Source organism: Heterocephalus glaber, unplaced genomic scaffold (assembly GCF_053883595.1).
Source record: "Heterocephalus glaber isolate CG9 unplaced genomic scaffold, H.glaber_assembly_v1.0 deba00000896, whole genome shotgun sequence".
Taxonomy (NCBI): Eukaryota; Metazoa; Chordata; class Mammalia; order Rodentia; family Bathyergidae; genus Heterocephalus; species Heterocephalus glaber.
In genome coordinates this window covers 2,000,310-2,017,459 of record NW_028258170.1, presented here as the reverse complement: position 1 = coordinate 2,017,459, position 17,150 = coordinate 2,000,310, and the positions used below count along the sequence as shown (strand labels likewise).

The following is a 17,150-nucleotide window of genomic DNA, read 5'->3' as shown; positions in this document are numbered from 1 at the left end:
AACATCAAGAATCCATGTCTACTTTATTGTTGCTGTGTTTTTATCCTTGCAGTATTTATCATAAAATTTCAAATATTTTTCTTTTAAAAACACAGGTTTGCTTTATCCAGAAAAATTTTATGTTTTCACTATGTCAAACCTAAGCCAATTACCTCTCTAATTTGCTCACATTTTTTCAGGCTCTTCCAGGAACTTATATGTAAATGCATCTGTTGCATACCATATAACTAAATATATTTTAATTTATTGAAAATGCTCTTAGACAGAAGGAATATTTCAAGTAATTTTATTCACACTTTTTTCAGTACTGGGGACTGAACCCAAAAATTTCACAATGAGCTGATGGAGATCACCCTGAGCGAGCTACAAACTCATAAACTGGCTTTTCAGATTAAAAGTCTGAGTCTTCCTATTAGCCCACAATAGCTTGCCTGAAGAGCCAGCAGATGGGGTGTGGGAAAAGAACATCTCCCCATTGGTTACAGCAGAGGTCTCAGTGATCCATGGTACTATAATGTCTTGGACAGCAAGACAATAGTGCAGCCAAGGGCAGCATGACTCATACAGAAAACTCCTATTGAGGCAAAAATTAATCCATGGAAAGAAACAAGTTTCCCATTAATCTATGAGCTGTCCATGCTAGAATGTCTTGTGCCCTTGTTTCTAGGACCCTGCTCCCATCAGTGCTTTCCACCTCACTGTTCCCTGCACTGACCCTTACCCCTTGTAGAAGCTGTGTGTTCAATAAATAGTGTAAAGCTCTGGAGATGGTGTCAGCCTGATAAGAGCTTTGACCACCCTGGGCCCCCCATTTATGCATTAAGGTCTTGTCTTGTCTTTTTAATCCATCCATCATACCCTTGGTCAGGTAATTGGGGGTCTGATCAGCCTGCAATACTGAGCTGAGTCACAAGACTTTTATTTTTTATTGTTTCAATTTTAAGACAGTGTCTTGCTAAATTTCTAAATTTCCCAGGCTAGGCTTGAACTTGCATGTCAGGAGCAATGCTACATAATTTTGGGGAAAAATCATTTGATCAGGCCTAGTTCTTCTGCCTACAGGGCAGCTATGACATTTTGAGACATAGTTCCATTTGGGCCTCCAGTAACAACTGAGACCTCAATGATCCAGTGATGCTGTGATACTCCAGAACCAGATTACAGCAGCTGAAGACATCCTGGGAGGAACAAAATCTTGATCTGCATAGTTCCTTATTGATCTAGGAATTTCACCCCTCTCCAGTCATCTATTACATTTGTTTCTCCTGATGTACCGAACTCTCTGTATGATGTACTGAACTCTCTGTCCTGAGTCACTTGTTACATTTGTTTCTCCTGATGTACCGAATAAAAGGTGTGGCAAGCTCGGGGCTTTCCTCTTTGCCACCCAGAGCAGCACTGATCAGGCCCAAAGCTCAGCTTCTCCAACTGTCATGTTTTCTACCTTTCCTGTATAATGAGTTAATTTGCCATGTGCTGCTGTGGATTGCAGGAGACTAGCACTCACTGCAGAGGTTCCAGTAACATTCCTTTTTCCTGTTTCCTACATTTGGCGCCCATCATGGATGTGAAATGGATCCATGGGTGAACTTGCCTGTGACACAAACTCAGAATAAAAGAAAGACTGCACAGAGGCTGGGGATTTAGCTCAGTGGTTTTGCCTCCTGCTGTGCAAACACAAGGACCAGAGTTCAATCCCTTGTACCACGGATCTCCCAGGATGATTTCTGGACTTGGAAAAGGGTAAGTGGTGGTGTGTCCAGCTAGGGGTAATTTTCTATTTTTGCTGAGTTACAAATATGGGTCAGTTTCTGTCATCAGAGCAGCATAACTTTGCCAAATTACTTAAGTTGCTGTTAAAGCAAGCTATGCATCCAGTACCAAAGGATGTTGTGATAGATTTGTTAAAAGACATACAAATGTACATCCCATCTTTTCCCCAGAAAGGGAAAATTAACTTAATAGTATGGGAACATGTAGGTGCCGTTCTCCATGAGGCCCAGTGAAGGGGTGATCATCTCTACCCCCAAAATGCTCCCCACTTGGGCCTTAGTCACTCTGCTTTCAAATTCTCTCAGTCAATTCAGAAGAAATTGGCTACCCCTCTCCCACCGACCCTCTGGCCATGCTTCCCCTCATTTGGCTTCTTCTCTGGTGTGCTTTCATCTCACTACAGCTTCTTCTCCACCACCACAGAGTGCTGAGGAAGACCTTAATTCTCTAACCCCTCAGTCTCCTCAGGTGTCTTGAAAAGGTCTAGCTGTCCTTCTTCTGAAGGCCACTTCTGGGTCCATTCCCTATCACCATACCCTGCAAAAGGCTGTGACATCATGTTGTGGCCAAGGGGAGTCGAAATGATCTTCCAGAGACAGGAGAGTTGGGTAAATCAAAAAGAAGTTTGTTGCCAGGCAATGGACAACCTCAGGAAATGAGTCCTGATAGGCTGACCATAAGATAAGACAGTTTCTTCTTTTCAAACCTTTTACAGGGCAGCTTAACTTGCAGTTACACACCAGAATGTGACAAGGGCATGATAAAGCAGCATTAGGTGGCAGAGAGAGCATAATTTGCAATTACAGAATGCAGCAAGGGTGTGGTACAGCAACATTAGGAATGGGGTACTTAGACTGACACACTTCAAGGCTAATTTCTAATCTCTTCAGGTGCAGGCTACCTGCACAAGAGGGAGGAGGCCCACCCAGAGTTTCCAAGCAGGGATAATTTTGCACAAGTTTCAAACCACACACAAGTTTCAAACAGGGTTTTAGAACCGAGTTCATTAATGAATATTTTACAATAACCATCCATTATGTTTAATAGCTGTTTCTGCCTCATTCCTCCCTATTGCTACATCAAACAGAATCTTCATTGATTTAAACAGGACAAGCATAAGGGGCTTCTGTTTTCAATAGCATTTAATATGATTGTATGGAATGGATTCTTTCCAATATAAATTTGGAAATCCAATTAATTAAGCATGGCCCTAATGGAATTAGGCCCTAAGCATGGAATAATTTCTCTTAGGAGGACCTTGCACACTTCTTGGGCCCTTTCTGTCCTAGTAGGGAAAGCTTCAAACTATCCTAAGACTAAGACTAATAGATATCTGTAGCCTTTGCAGGGCTTCACTTCTGTGAGGTCTATTTTCTATGTCTTCAAAAGGAGAGCTTCCAATATGTTGGATACCAGGCACTGGCTGAGGCTTTTGGCTGGGCTGTACTCTGGTGCAGGTGCTGCATCTTTGGCAGAGAAGGGCACAAAATGTGGAGAGTTGAGGAATGTAGTGGTATTTCTGAAGGAGTTAATTTGGAGCAGTTTTTCCTGCCTGTGTGAGATCATGATGTCTCTTGACCCACACATAGGCTAGTCTCCTTGGAATGACTACTCATTCATCAGGGAGCACTGAGTTGCTGTATTCTCCTTTATGGGCTTTCTGACCATGTGTGCATTCATCTTCTTTGTCTGAGTAGTGTAAGTCAGTGTTTTTGAATTCCTCTTGGGTGTTCTGCAGGTTCCCTATAGATTCTGTACTGGAGTCAGCTGCCTTTTTGGCTGCCTCATCTGCCTTTGAGTTCACAAGGGTAACAGAATGTTTTACTTTCTGATGGCCTCTGAAATGTATGACAGCCACCTTTAGTGGCTCCCAAACTGCATCAAGAAGCTGCAGGATTTCTTTTTTGTTTTTAACCTGTTTTCCTTCTGCTGTGAGCAATCCTCTCTCTTTGTACAGCATGCCATGGACATGTATAGTAGCAAAAGGTTATCTGGAATCAGTATATATATTGACTTTTTTCCCTTTTGTCCATTTAAGTGCCCAAATCAATGCTCATAGTTTGGCCCTTTGTGGTGACTATCCAGCTGGAAGAGGTCTGGCTAGGAACACCTCTTTAGTGGTTACCACTGCATATCCAGAGTCTCAGATACCCCACCTAACTGAGCTACTTCCATCTATAAAAAGGGTGTACTCAGCATCAATCAGGAGAGTCATCTGAAGGTCTGGTCAGCTAGCACAGGCTTCATCAACAGTCATCAGGCAGTCATGGTCAGGCAGACCCATTTCAGAGGGCAGATAAGTTGCAGGATTCAGAGCTTTTACAGCCATGATAGTCAGGTGAGGATTTTCACATAGTATTGGTTGGTATTGAGTGATGTGGCTATTGGAGAGCCAATTCTGGCATTTACTATTTAATAATTCCATTACTGAATGAGAAGTATACACCATTAGTTCTTGTCCTAAAGTCAGCTTGTCAATTTCTTTTATTAATGTGACTGTAGCAGCCATAGCTCATAAACAGGGATGCCATCCTCTTGCAATGGGGTCTAAAGATTTTGAGAGGTAAGCAAATGGCCTTTCCCAAAGGCCCACCTTCTGAGTTAAGACCCCCAAGGCAACATGATTTTTCTCATCTGAAAACAACTTGAAGGGTCTGGCGACATCCAGGATGCTGAATGCAGGAGTTTTGCTCAAAGCCTTTTTCAGTCCTCTGAAGGATGAATCTTGTTCAGTGTTCCATTCTAAGTTGGAATGTTTCTTTTCCTTGCCTTTTAGCATCTCATATACTCGCTTTGCTTTCTCCACATAGCCCAGAACCCAGATTCTACAGAATCCTGCCCTCCCTAGGAATTCTTGGAGCTTCTTTTTCATTGTAGGTCTTGGCAGAGAACAAATTATTTCCTTTCTCTCTGGACCTGGCCTCCTTTGTCCTTTTTCTAAGTCAAAACCCAAATACTACACTTTAGTCTGACAGATCTGTGCTTTCTTCCATGAGACTTTGTATCCCACAACTTGCCGGAACTCAAGGAGGGCCTTGTTCCCTTCCCAACAGTCTTTCTCTGACTCTCTACAAAGGAGGAGGTCATCTACATATTGTAACAGGCAACAATTGTACTGAACATGTGGGAAATAGTTTAAGTCTGAGGCCAATGCCTCACCAACAAAGCAGGAGCATTTTTGAATCCCTGAGGTAGTTGGGTCCATGTCAGCTGTCCTTTTCATCCTGTTTCTGGATCTTCCCATTCAAAGGCAGTTGAATCACTGGGTTGCCCCAGTGATCACTGGTTGACTCACTGTGGCAACTTAAAGGCAGAAGAATGCACCTTTCAAATCTAGGCAGGTTTGAAATCTAACCATTCTGCCTTTGCAGCAGTCAGACTGATCAGGGTGTAAGGGTTAGGAACAGCCAGGTGTAAGGTAACAGTGCCCTGGTTAATGGCCCTCAAGTCTTGTATGGGTCTGTAGTCTGCATTAGGCTTCCTTACTGGGAGGAGAGGTGTATTCCAAGGTGATTTACATTCCACAAGGAGTCCACCTTCTTTTAACCTATTTATGTGGGGGTGCATTCCTTGCTGAGCCTCCTGTGTGATCAGATACTATCAAAGGGTCACTGGAAGGGCTCCAGCCTTGAGTTCAACCATTATCAGGGCATGCCTCCTTGCAAGGCTGGGTGGATTGTCTTCAGCCCAGACTCTTGGGAACAATGTCATAAGTTTTTCTTGATTCTCTTGTGTCTCTTGGACTTCAGTTCCATCACTCTCAAGTAATTGCCATTCCTTTTTCCAGGGAACTATGACCAGCAGAACATGACTGTCGGGGGTGGTGCTCAGGCCCAGATTGGTATTGCTGGTTTCTCTATCAAATATGATGGTGGCCCCCAGCTTAGAGAGAAGGTCTCTCACCAAGAGTGGAATGGGACATTCAGGCATATCTAAGAACTCATGGCTCACTTGATGTCCCCCAATTGTACATGTCCTGTGCTGGCAAAAAGTCTTTTTTGATGGGGGTTCCCATAGCCCCAGTAACTTGAGTGTGCCATGTGCTCAGAGGGGTGACTAACTGAGTCACAAAAGAATGCTCTGTTCCACTGTCCACCATAAAGATAACATGTGGTCCCCAACTTTGGCTTTGACTAGGGGCTCATGAGGACCTAGATTCAAGGAGCCCCATTGGCTCTATTCATCCACTTCTCTGGCAAAAGAGAAGAGAGTGGAAGGGGAGGCATCCTCTTTTTCTTGCTGGCTCTTTTACTGTCTCTTCTTCTGGAGCATCGGACATCTGTTCTTGTGATGTCCATGTTCCTTACAGTATATGCATTGGTCTCGATCCAAATCAGAATATGCTCATCCTTTCAGCGAGTTGCCCTGCACATTAGGCTTCCAGTGGGAGCTCTCGGTTTTCATTCTTATTTCTCAGCTCAGGTTGGCCCAGTACTACTGCCAGGAGAGTGACCTTCTGTCTGGTTCAGAGGTCTGTTTCCTTTCTTTGTTTCTTTTCTTCTTGTTCCTGGTTCACATAGACTTTCAGGCAATGAGAATCAACTGGGTGATATTCACCCCTTCCCAGCCTTCTTGTTTTTTAATCTTCCTTCAAATGTCTGCCATAGTCTGGGCTATGAATGCATTGTTGACCATTTTCTGATTTTCAGGGGCTTCAGGGTTGAAGGGTGAGTATGTCCTGTAGGCTTCACACAGCTGCTTGTAGAACTTCTCTGGGATTTCATCTTTTTCCTGAAGGGTTTCTGCTATTTTAGTCATGTTATGTGACCTCTGAGCTCCTGCTTCCATCCCTTTTATGAGGACTTCATGTTACTTTTTGAGTCTCCCTACCCCAACAACCATGTTGGGGTCCCAGTTGGGTTGATCATAAGGCAGATGATCATTTATCCATTGTTCTTCATTTGCCTCATCTTGGGGTACCTGAGTCTTGAGGTATTGTCTCACCCCATTGATGACTCCTCTGCATTCCTCAGTCTCAAGAAGTGCCATCATCAGTTCCTGACAATCTTCCCAATTAGGATGGTGCATCTGAAAAATGGAGGTCAGGAGTCTAGACATTGCTTCTGGTTCTTCTGAATAGGAAGGAGTATGATTCTTCCAGTTCAGCAAATCAGTAGAGCTAAAAGGCTGATGTATGAGGATTGAGGGGCCTCCAGATGGATTGGGATAGTCTCTGAGAGGCATCTGGAGATGCATGGAGTAAAGGCAGTGAGTCACTGGACTAGTGGGGTCTGCATCCAAAGCAGATGTGGGTGTAAGGTCTTGGAGTGGCTGGATTGAATCAGATGAGGCCAGAGCTGGCACTGATGGTGCCAAGACTGGTGCTGAAGATGAAGGGGCCAGTGCTGATGCCACAGGGGCCCAGAGAAGGGCTAGGGCAGTCAGATAAGGAGGGGGAAGTCTAAATTCTCTTGGTCTGTGTCTGAAAGGATCAGTTTCTTTCTAGCATCATCCTCTTTCTGATGGAGGACCAGGATAGTACTTTCTGTTTCCAAGGTGCACATATGAAGCCAAGGAGGCATTCTGTGACAAAATTTGTCATGAATCAATTTAGGGAAATTGAACTGGATTTTTCTGACCAGGGGCGGTGATTTCCTGATAGATGGACAACACAAGATTCCCTCAGGTGGCCAAGCTTGGCAAAGCTTGGGCCATTGTAACTCTCAAAAGGTTCTAAGCCATACCATAATCTCCAGTAAAACCTTTCTTAAAATTCTTAAGCATGCATTCTAAAACATTAGGATGAGATGTTCCTGTCCCCATGATTGGCTGATCAGAGTGTTGGTATGTGTATGGGTACCCTTGTACAGAGACACAAAACAAACAAAGGAGGGTGACCATCAGAGATGAACAATACAGGCACCTATCTTGCTGCATGACCAGCACTTTCAGGACCATCCAGGGATAAAGGAGTATTTATCTCATAGTGAGAGCATCCACTTAGGCCTTCATTAGATGAATTCACAGAATCACAAATCAGGCCCAATCACATCCATAACCTCAGAGGGATATTAGGCACAGAGGTGCCCCCACCCTTTAGTCATGGACAAAGACTGAACAGCCTATGTTTTTTTTGCTGTCCATTCACACTCAGTCTCACATTCATGTACACTCATTCAGAGGTTAAACATTCCTGTCCCCCTGGGATGGCCTTAACACAATTTTCACCAATGGGATTACAAAGATCTCGCTGGGACCACAAAAGGGCTCTACCAAATGGGAATGTGATATTCCCAAACAAGGGATGATCTGGCCCTTCTTCTGACTTACATCAGGAAACAAATTGAAAATTGAGAATCTTGGGCTTTTCCCAGGGTGGCAACCTGTATCCAAAGTCAGTCAAACAGTCACCGGCCCAGACCCACATCTTCTTGTCTCTCCTGGACCAGAATGTCAAGCCACTGTCAATGAGGTTGGTGTTGTGAGTCTCAGGGGGGACAGAGAAAATTCTTCCAGGGGCGCCCTTCCCCCCAGAGGAGTCAGAAGGCCAAGCTCACTGTGGCAGGGTTTGAGCCATTGGCCAAGTGGCCAGAAGACTATCTCAATTCCCGGCCAATACACCAAATGTTCTGGCACAGGGAGTCAAAATGATCTTTCAAAGATAGGAGAGTTGGGTAAAACCAAAGAAGTTCATTGCCAGGCAATGGCCAACCTCAGGAAACAAATCCTTATAGGCTGACCAAGAGTTAAAACAGTTTCTACTTCTTATACATTTTACAGGGAAGCTTAACTTGTGGTTACACCCCAGAATGTGACAAGGGCATGATAAAGCAGCATTAGGTGGCAAGGGTAGCAAAAGTTGTGATTACAGAATATAACAAGGTTATGGTACAGCAGCATTAGGTACAGGGTACTTAGATAGACACACTTCATGGGTAACTTCTATCTCTCTGGGGACAGGTTGCCCACAGAAGAGGGAGGAGGCCCACCCAGAATTTTCAAGCAGGGACAATTTCACACAAGTTTCAAACCACAAACAAGTTTCAAACAGGGTTTTAACACAGAGTTCATTAACAAATATTTTACAATAATTATCTATTCCAAATTATGTTTGGTAGCTCTTTCTGCCTTAAAACTATTTGATATTTACACATGTGTGTCCTATTAATTTCACTTAAGAGTATAGCCTCAATGTGCATCCACTTAGCTATATATGTTTCTAATTTCTCATTCTTTATGGCTGAGTAGTACTCCACTTTATATATATATATACACATCTTCTTTATCCAGTCTCCAGTTGATGGGCATTGGGCTCTTTCTAAGTTTTAACTCTTACAAGCTCTGCCACTATAAACATGAGAGGGCATATATCACTGTGGTATGATTCTTTTAATTCTTTTGGGAAGATACCTAGCAGAGGAATAGTTGGGTCAAATGGGACTTGCATTCCTAGTTCTTTGAGGTATCTCCATACTGATTTCCACAGTGTTTGCACCAGTCTGTACCCTACCAACAATGAAGAAAGGTGCCTTTCTTCGCACAACTCTTCCAGCATTTGTTATTGTTTGATTTCTTGATAGCAGCCATCCTTTCTGGGGTGAGGTGGAATCTCAGTGTTGTTTTCACCTGCATCTCTCAAATGATGTTATTTCTTTAAATAAGCCTTCTGGCCATTCTTTTTCTTCTTAACTTTCTTCAACTCCTATCATGTAAATTTTTTTTCTTGATGTCACATAAACCTTGTGAGTTTTCCTCACTCTTTTTCATTATTATTTTTCTTTCTTCAATTTTGATTCTATATTTTCAAGTAACCGGTCTGGCAGTTCATTGATTCTTTCATATCCTTTATTAGTTCTGTTGTTGATGCTCTCTCTCTCATCATTTTTATTTCATTCTTTGTATTCTTTTTTTGAGGGGTACGGGGATCAAACCCAGGTTCTTTTGCTTGTGCAGCAGGTGGCGAAACCACTGAGCTAAATCCCTGACCCTTATTCTTTGCATTCTTTACTCCAACATTTTCATTGGTTTTACTTTCTGATTTCAATATTTCTGTTAAAATTCTTCAGTTTTTAGTTCAGTAAATCTTCTCTTTGTCTTCCCCTAATAAAATTCTCTGAGTTTCCTTAGATAAATTCTTCAGAGTTTTTATGTGGAGAGCATATAAGTATCTTTTTCTTTAAGGACAGTTACTAGGAACTTTTTTTCCAATGGAGATCTATTTCTTTGGTTTTTTCCTTTATTTTAAATTTATGTTCCTTACTGATTTATTTTGACATATACTCATTTGAGAGAATGGCTCTTTTTTCCAAACTTCACAGGCTGGTTTAATTGGGGAAAGACTGTCCCTTATGGAAGATTGTGAGCACTCTTTCAGGGAGATGGGGCAGTTCTGCCTCAGAGGGGTCAGTGGCATCACCTCTGTGCTGTTCTCTCAGCTGCAGTCAGTGGAGGGGAGCACAGCAGGGCCATCAGGGCCAATAATTATAGGGAGATTAGGGCAGTAGTGAGGGTCACAAAGTATTCAGGGGCCAAGTTTCCTTGAGTTCTCACAACCTCCTTTCCTTTCACTTGTGCAGTCATTGGCAGGGGACAGTTTAGTGGTACCGGGTCCAGTTCAAATGCATATGCATGATGGCAATGACACTGATATGTTGTCTGTATTTACCATGGAGTAGACATGGGGCTTGGATAGAATCATGGGCAATTGTGCAGGGAGAGAACCTGGGATTTGGGACAACAATGCCCAGGTGTAATTTCCCAACCTACTTCAAGGGTAAAGGTGTACAAAGCATGAGGGTTCACTGGACAGTGAGGGGCCAGAGGCCAGTGTGTGTGTGTGTGTGTGTGTGTGTGTGTGTGTGTTAGCAACACTACAGCAGTTATGGGTCCAGGTGTGAGCTAGGTGGCTATGGCAACACAACTTGTGTATCAGTCAGTTCTCCTTATTATAATAGGTAAAATCTAATGGAATCCACCTATGTGAGATTAATTACTTAAATATCTATCTTTATTTTCTCTTTGTATCTTTAAATCAGTTCCTTCTCACACATCCATCAATGACTGACAACAAATATTAATGATCAAATAGTATAATATTAGCAAACATGTGTCATGGAATAACATCATCTTCAAGATCCTACATCTTGGCTCCTTTCTTTATCCATGTTCCTGAAATTCCAGAAAAGAAGCATGATACAGATTACATATGATGATATGTAATCAAATACAGTGCATGTGGTTACATGTGTAGCACAAGTAATAGATATGTAATGGTGAGAGGTCATACAAGTACACTCATTAAAGTGTTAATGATGTTCAATGCCTCGGCAAGTAGGAGATTCTGCATTTATGTTAGGTGCAATAACTGTCTTCCCTTCAGTCTTCTTGCTGCAAACACAACATGAAAGAAGGAAGTACTCAGTGCTACTCTGGGTCTCTGGATGTATAAAGTGAAACTTATGTGGAACTGGGGTTCTCTCTGTAAAAAGGCAATGAGCCCAGATTGTTTTAAGGCAACTTCCACATTACATTTCTGTCTGAATTCTCAGAACTTTGATTTTCCTGATTTGTAAGCCCCTCCTCTCTTTAAAGCAGAGAGGAGCTACTTCTGCACATGAAAGGGGTGTACTGCATCTCTAGCCTATTTTCACCAGGAAAAATGGTGACAGTGGGGCTGTCTAGAGAGTAAGAATTTCAAAAGGTCAAATATTTTCAACAGTGACCATAGAAATGGATGTCTTCACATTCAGAATTTAATCAGCACCTCTTTCATATCCAGTTTTATTACTACTACATAATTAGAAAACCAAGATTCAATGCTATATTATAACTGACCTAGAAAAAAGTCATAATAGAAACATATTTTACAGCAGTACCATAGAGTTTATGAAACAACCGCAGTTCTTATTAGAAAAAAAGAATTTGTTCAATTGAGCGAAATTATATGAAAATGGCTATCCTTTGTCACACACTTGTAATTCTGGCCATTTGGCAGGCTGAGGCAGAAGGACTTCAAATTGAGTACTGCAACTGGGCAACTTAATGACTTAACAAGACTCTGTCTCAAAAAGAGAGGGTGGAGAGATTGGGGATGTAGCTCAGTGCAAAAGTGCTGGCTCAATTCTCAGTGTAGAAAACAAACAAAAAACCCCACAACTCTACAAACATATAAAATAGTAAGATATATAGAAATCTTATGAGCCTCAAATTCCTCTACTGAACATGTATGGAAGTGATGTAGTCACCGTGCACACTCTCAGACACAAACACAAACAATTAACCTTGGCATTATTTGCAGTAGCAAAGGACTGAAAGAACTCAGTTATTCTCAACTTTAGCTCAGATTGTTATTTTGTAATGTTAATGTAGCTATACCAGCTCAGGTTGTGAATCAGGATGAGCTTGTGGAAAAGGTGATGTTTATGCTTTCGAGGAGCAGCTGTGTTGAGTATGTTAAAGTGATTTAATTTCTTGGTAAATTTTACAACATGGATGAACCTAGAAAGTATTAAGATGAATGAAAATGTTGTACACAAAAAGTAGAATATTATATGTTTTTTTTATGTGAACATCCTGAACAGGGAACTAAGCTGAGATAGTTAATAGATGAATGGCTGGTTTGCTAGGTACTGGGGAGAAGGAAGAATGGGACATAACTGTGTAGTGGGTGAAGATTGCTTTCCCTGTTGGTGAAAGTACTCTAGGTATCAGAGAGTTGTTTAGTTACAGTATAATGTAAGTTTTATGCTCAGTGAACATTGCCTCCATTGAAAGAACAAATAGGAAAGACAAAAATGATTCTAAAGCTGGGGCCTGACTAAAAAAATGTAACCTCAGGAGATTTAACATTCCTCAGAAAGGGAAAGGAAAATAGCTGAGGAGAAAATAAGTCTGGAAAGAATCAGATGTTGATCAAGGGCAATTCCACATCCTGAAGATAAGCACCAAAGAAGTAAAGGATGAGTAGAAAGATCAACTTTCATGAGGTAAAAGGCAGAAGGTTACTAGCAATCAGTTATGTGGTTTCAGTTTGCTTCAACACGAACTCCCTCAGGACTATAACCCTGCATTAGTAATGGGCTCATAGTGGAAAATGCTAATGAAGTAGAAAAGGCCATTTAAAACATGACTGTCTGCAGTCTGAAGAAATAATGCTTCTACTTTGACCAGGATGAGTTTCCTGCCTTCACTAAAAATGGCAGGAAAGGTAAATACAACAAACAAATACAATAAACAGGAACACACACACACACACACACACACGAGGAAAAGCACTCTACTTGTTAAGTCCCAAGTGAGATTTGGGAAGAAACTTTAAACACTAAAAATACCCAGTGATTACATGTAATTATTTGTTTTCATATCTCCTCACAATCATCATGCACTGTACATAAGCAGACAGGAACACCAAGTCCTTGAGGGATTCACAACCTTATATTGCATGCAAGGGATTCACGTTTGCAGGGTGAGAGCAAAACAATACTCAGAGATAACTCTCTGTGCACTGGACTCCAGGAGTATTAAAGCAGGACAGAGAGGGTCAAGAACCTTTCTGGGGGAAGGCACTGAGAGATGGTGTTTAACAGTGTCTGCACACATACATCCTGACCAAGACCAAGGCTCTTTGCATTTCTCTCTCCCTGTTCTGCACATCTTTACTTCTGAAAAGACACAGGCCTTTCTGCCTCAGGCCCTCTCTAATGGAGAGATCCTCTGCCTGTGAATCCTCTGCTTTCCTCTGGTTTCATTTGCATGGATCTGATATAAAATCCCTCTGGCCCAGGATCCTCTCACTTGCAAACCGGACTTAGACATTTTGCTCTGGATATGTTTGCCTGAGTTCTTTCCATTCCTAAAGGACTTGAGGCTTATCATGAATTCAATAAATGCACTGTTCATTATCATGGTTTCCTTCCACTGGTTTATAAGGTTAAGTATAAGATACATTTCAGCTTATTGGATGCTGCAGGATTTACCATGAAAACAAAGACCTTAAATCCACAAAAGCACTTAGGAATCACTGGTCAGATTATGATATAATTGAACTAATCTTGAATTACGAATTTACTAATTTAAAGAATTACTTGTGAAAAGTCTGTCAAATAGGAATGTCAAACGTTTTCCCAGAAAGATAACTTCATATTCATCTTCATGATACATAAAGGAAATACAGGCATGAAGTCACATAGTTGAAATCCAAACTACTCCAGAGGCTAAGGAAGGAGAATTAAAAATTCATTGGCATTCTGGAAATATAGGAAGGTCCTATCTAATAAACAGTAATAATGAGAGATAGCAGATGAGAGAAATACTTCACAATATTTTCATATTATTAGGTTTTATCACAAACACTCATTTCATTAAACTGAATGATGTACTCTGCCATATGGTTTTTGTAAAAATCTCTATATATAGCACATTGTGTAAAAATTTTTAAAACCAGCTTTTATTTTTAATTTTTTAAAGGGCTTCTTTTACATCCTTGTTCCATAGGCTATAAATCAGTGGGGTCATTATGGGCATCACCAAGGTATAAAACAGTGAGATCATTTTGTCCTGATCTAAGGAGTAGTAAGAACTTATTCTGAAGTATGTGAAAAGGAGATTTCTTTGAAAAATGGCAACTGCAGTTAAGTGAGAGGTGCAGGTGGACAAAGCTTTGACCTTCCCTCAGCAGAGCTTATCTTTAGGATGCATGAGATGATATAGCAGGAGGAGATGAGGACTCCTGAAATGGTGTTCAGTTCAATGAAGCCAAAAATGATGAATACCAGTTGATTGACCTCTATGTCAGAACAGGAAAGGAGATAAAGTGGAGGTAAATCACAGAAGAAATTACTGATTTCATTAGACCCACAGAAACACAGGCAGAATGTCAGTGTGGTGTGTTTCAGAGCATCTGTCAGTCACATCAGGTAAGCTCCAGCCACAAGCAGGGAATACAGCCTGCTGGGCATGTGGGCTGTATACAGAAGGGGGCTGCTGATGGCCTTGTACTGGTTGAAGGCCATCACTGCCAGCAGCACACACTCTGAGTCTGCAAAGGTCCAGGAGAGGAATAACTGCAGAGCACAACTGCAAAAAGGAATTGATTTATCCTTGCCAAATATGTCAACCTGCATCTTGGGTCCAATTGCTTGGAATAGCAGAGGTCACAGAAAGACAGGTAGCTGAGGAAGAAGTATATGGGTGTGTTGAGCTGGGACTCCATTCTAATTAAGATGATCATTCCCAGATTTCCTAGGAGATTAATAAGATAAATAAGAAGAAACATGGTAAGTAGAATCACTTTCATCTCAGGGTTACCAGTAATTCCCAAGAAGATGATTTTAGTCAATGAGCAATTTCTCTGGTCCATTGTCCTTGTTCTTCTCTAAACTATTTATAAAATGATAAACAAAAGAATAGCTATATGTTATGCATTTCTGAAGATCAACAATTTATTTGTAAATTAGAATACAATTTGGTTATTGTTATTTATATTTTGGGAAAATTATCTATGTCATCATATGTTTCTTTTTAAAGCTATTATCTACTTGAAAAGAATAAAATGTGCCTGAGATAGACAACTGGATATTGTGATAAATCTAAATTCCATTTATGAAGTGTGTGCCTTTTAATAAATGCCATAATTTCTGTGGACCCTACTTTCCTTACCTCAGGGGATTGAGTTGAATAAATTGTAATATGATTTGATCTTCCAAATAATGTGCAACATACAGAGACATTGGAGAGACAGGGTGTAAGATACAAGAGCAAGCATTTGCAAAAGATTTGTTTCCATTTTTCCTTCTTTTCTCATATTTTTTTTCTTTCCCATGTACCAATAAAGTTAATTTTTGAAAAAAACTATGCATTTACAATGCCTAAAAGTATTTCTGTGGACACAAAATGATAACATTAAAATCCTAAAAATCATGACTGGTTCAAAATACTTTACATTACTTCTATAAGTAAAAAGCACTTAAGTAGCTAATATTGAAATTTGCCATACTATATTTCTTATTGTTTGTTTCTTTAGTATTAGAGTGATATGAGGAATAAATAGGACACACATGAATAAATTCCAAATAGTTTCTCTGGTGTGAGAAATTGAAAGTATAAATAAGGACTAAATGTATAATAGGTAATGGGAAACAGAAAGAAAAGGGGGAAAGGGGAAGGAAGTAGGAAGGCTAGAGGAAAGGATAGAAGGGAATGGGATTAATATGTGAAAATGGAAAAATAGGAACAAAATCTTTGTAAAGAGGGAGGACTGGAGGGATTGAAGGGAGGGCTGGGCAAGGGTGAAAAATTAGAACCAAGAGAGACTATGTAAAGGTGCAAATTTCCAATGATGAATGTCATTATATTATATACCTAAAATGTTCCAATGATCAGAATGAATAATTAATAATTTAAAATAGGAAGAAAAGGTCCAAAGGGGTAGGGGTAGTGGGAGGGGCAGGGGAAAGGAAAGAAGGGAAAGAAAAAATGATGAGAAAGGAAAAAAATGGAAATAAAGTCTTTGTAAATAGGGAAGGTTGTAGGGCATGAAGGGAGGGCTAGGAATGGGGAAAAATAAGAACCAAAATGCATTATGTAAAGGTACAATTCCCAATGAGAAATGTAATTGTGTTGTATACCTACAATGTACCAATAAATAATTTAATAAAAAAAGTGATATGAAATGCATTGTACTGAGCATTTGTATAAGACTGTCTTGGTTTTATCACAATACATCTTATATATTGGTAGCAGTGAACTAATTCCAAAGGATGAGTTCTCTGAAAAAGTATACTGAGAAGAGGTAGAGTCAACAGAACTCAACACCTTACTTAGCATTGCCTTATATGTAAAATTGACTTGTGTGTTACAACATAGAATTAGCAGAAGGGACAGTAAATGTTCTGTCATGAACAGTCTTCTTTGCTATGTATGTGATTTTCTGTAAGTGCCCAATACTTAATGTGTTTACATCCCATTGTTAATTTATGGGAACTGGATTACAGTGATTGATATTTTGGGGATTAATCTAAGGCTAAACAAATAGAGAATATATTTCACATAGAGTTGAATCTGCATACATCTTTATTATAGTGTTATAAGTAAAATAATTTTGAGATAAAACAGATTAAAAAATCTCTGAAATTCATGCACATGCTTATATAATGATAAAAGGAATCAGGGCTCTGCTATGTATCAAGACCAGAATAAAATAATCAACATATTATGCTCTGGATACTATGAAGTTCAGTCAGATTTTTTAAATTCTGAGGGTAAAATATTTTCAAGCACCAGAATTTCCAGGACAATTTATTAAATTCAGAATGCATAAAATGTTTTATTCATAAATCTCTCTTTTTGCTTAAAAAATTAACTATTTTCATTTTCTTCTATACCTTTATATCTGAGGATTCTGAACCTACCTGAGGTGAGCAGGTCTTGGTAGCTAAACA

At 40.3% G+C, this 17,150-nt stretch overlaps 1 pseudogene; it reads right to left on the bottom strand.

Moving 5' to 3' along the window:
• Positions 1 to 14,145: 14,145 nt before the first annotated feature.
• Positions 14,146 to 15,178, bottom strand: LOC101703135 (olfactory receptor 5W2-like; annotated as a pseudogene).
• Positions 15,179 to 17,150: the final 1,972 nt, after the last annotated feature.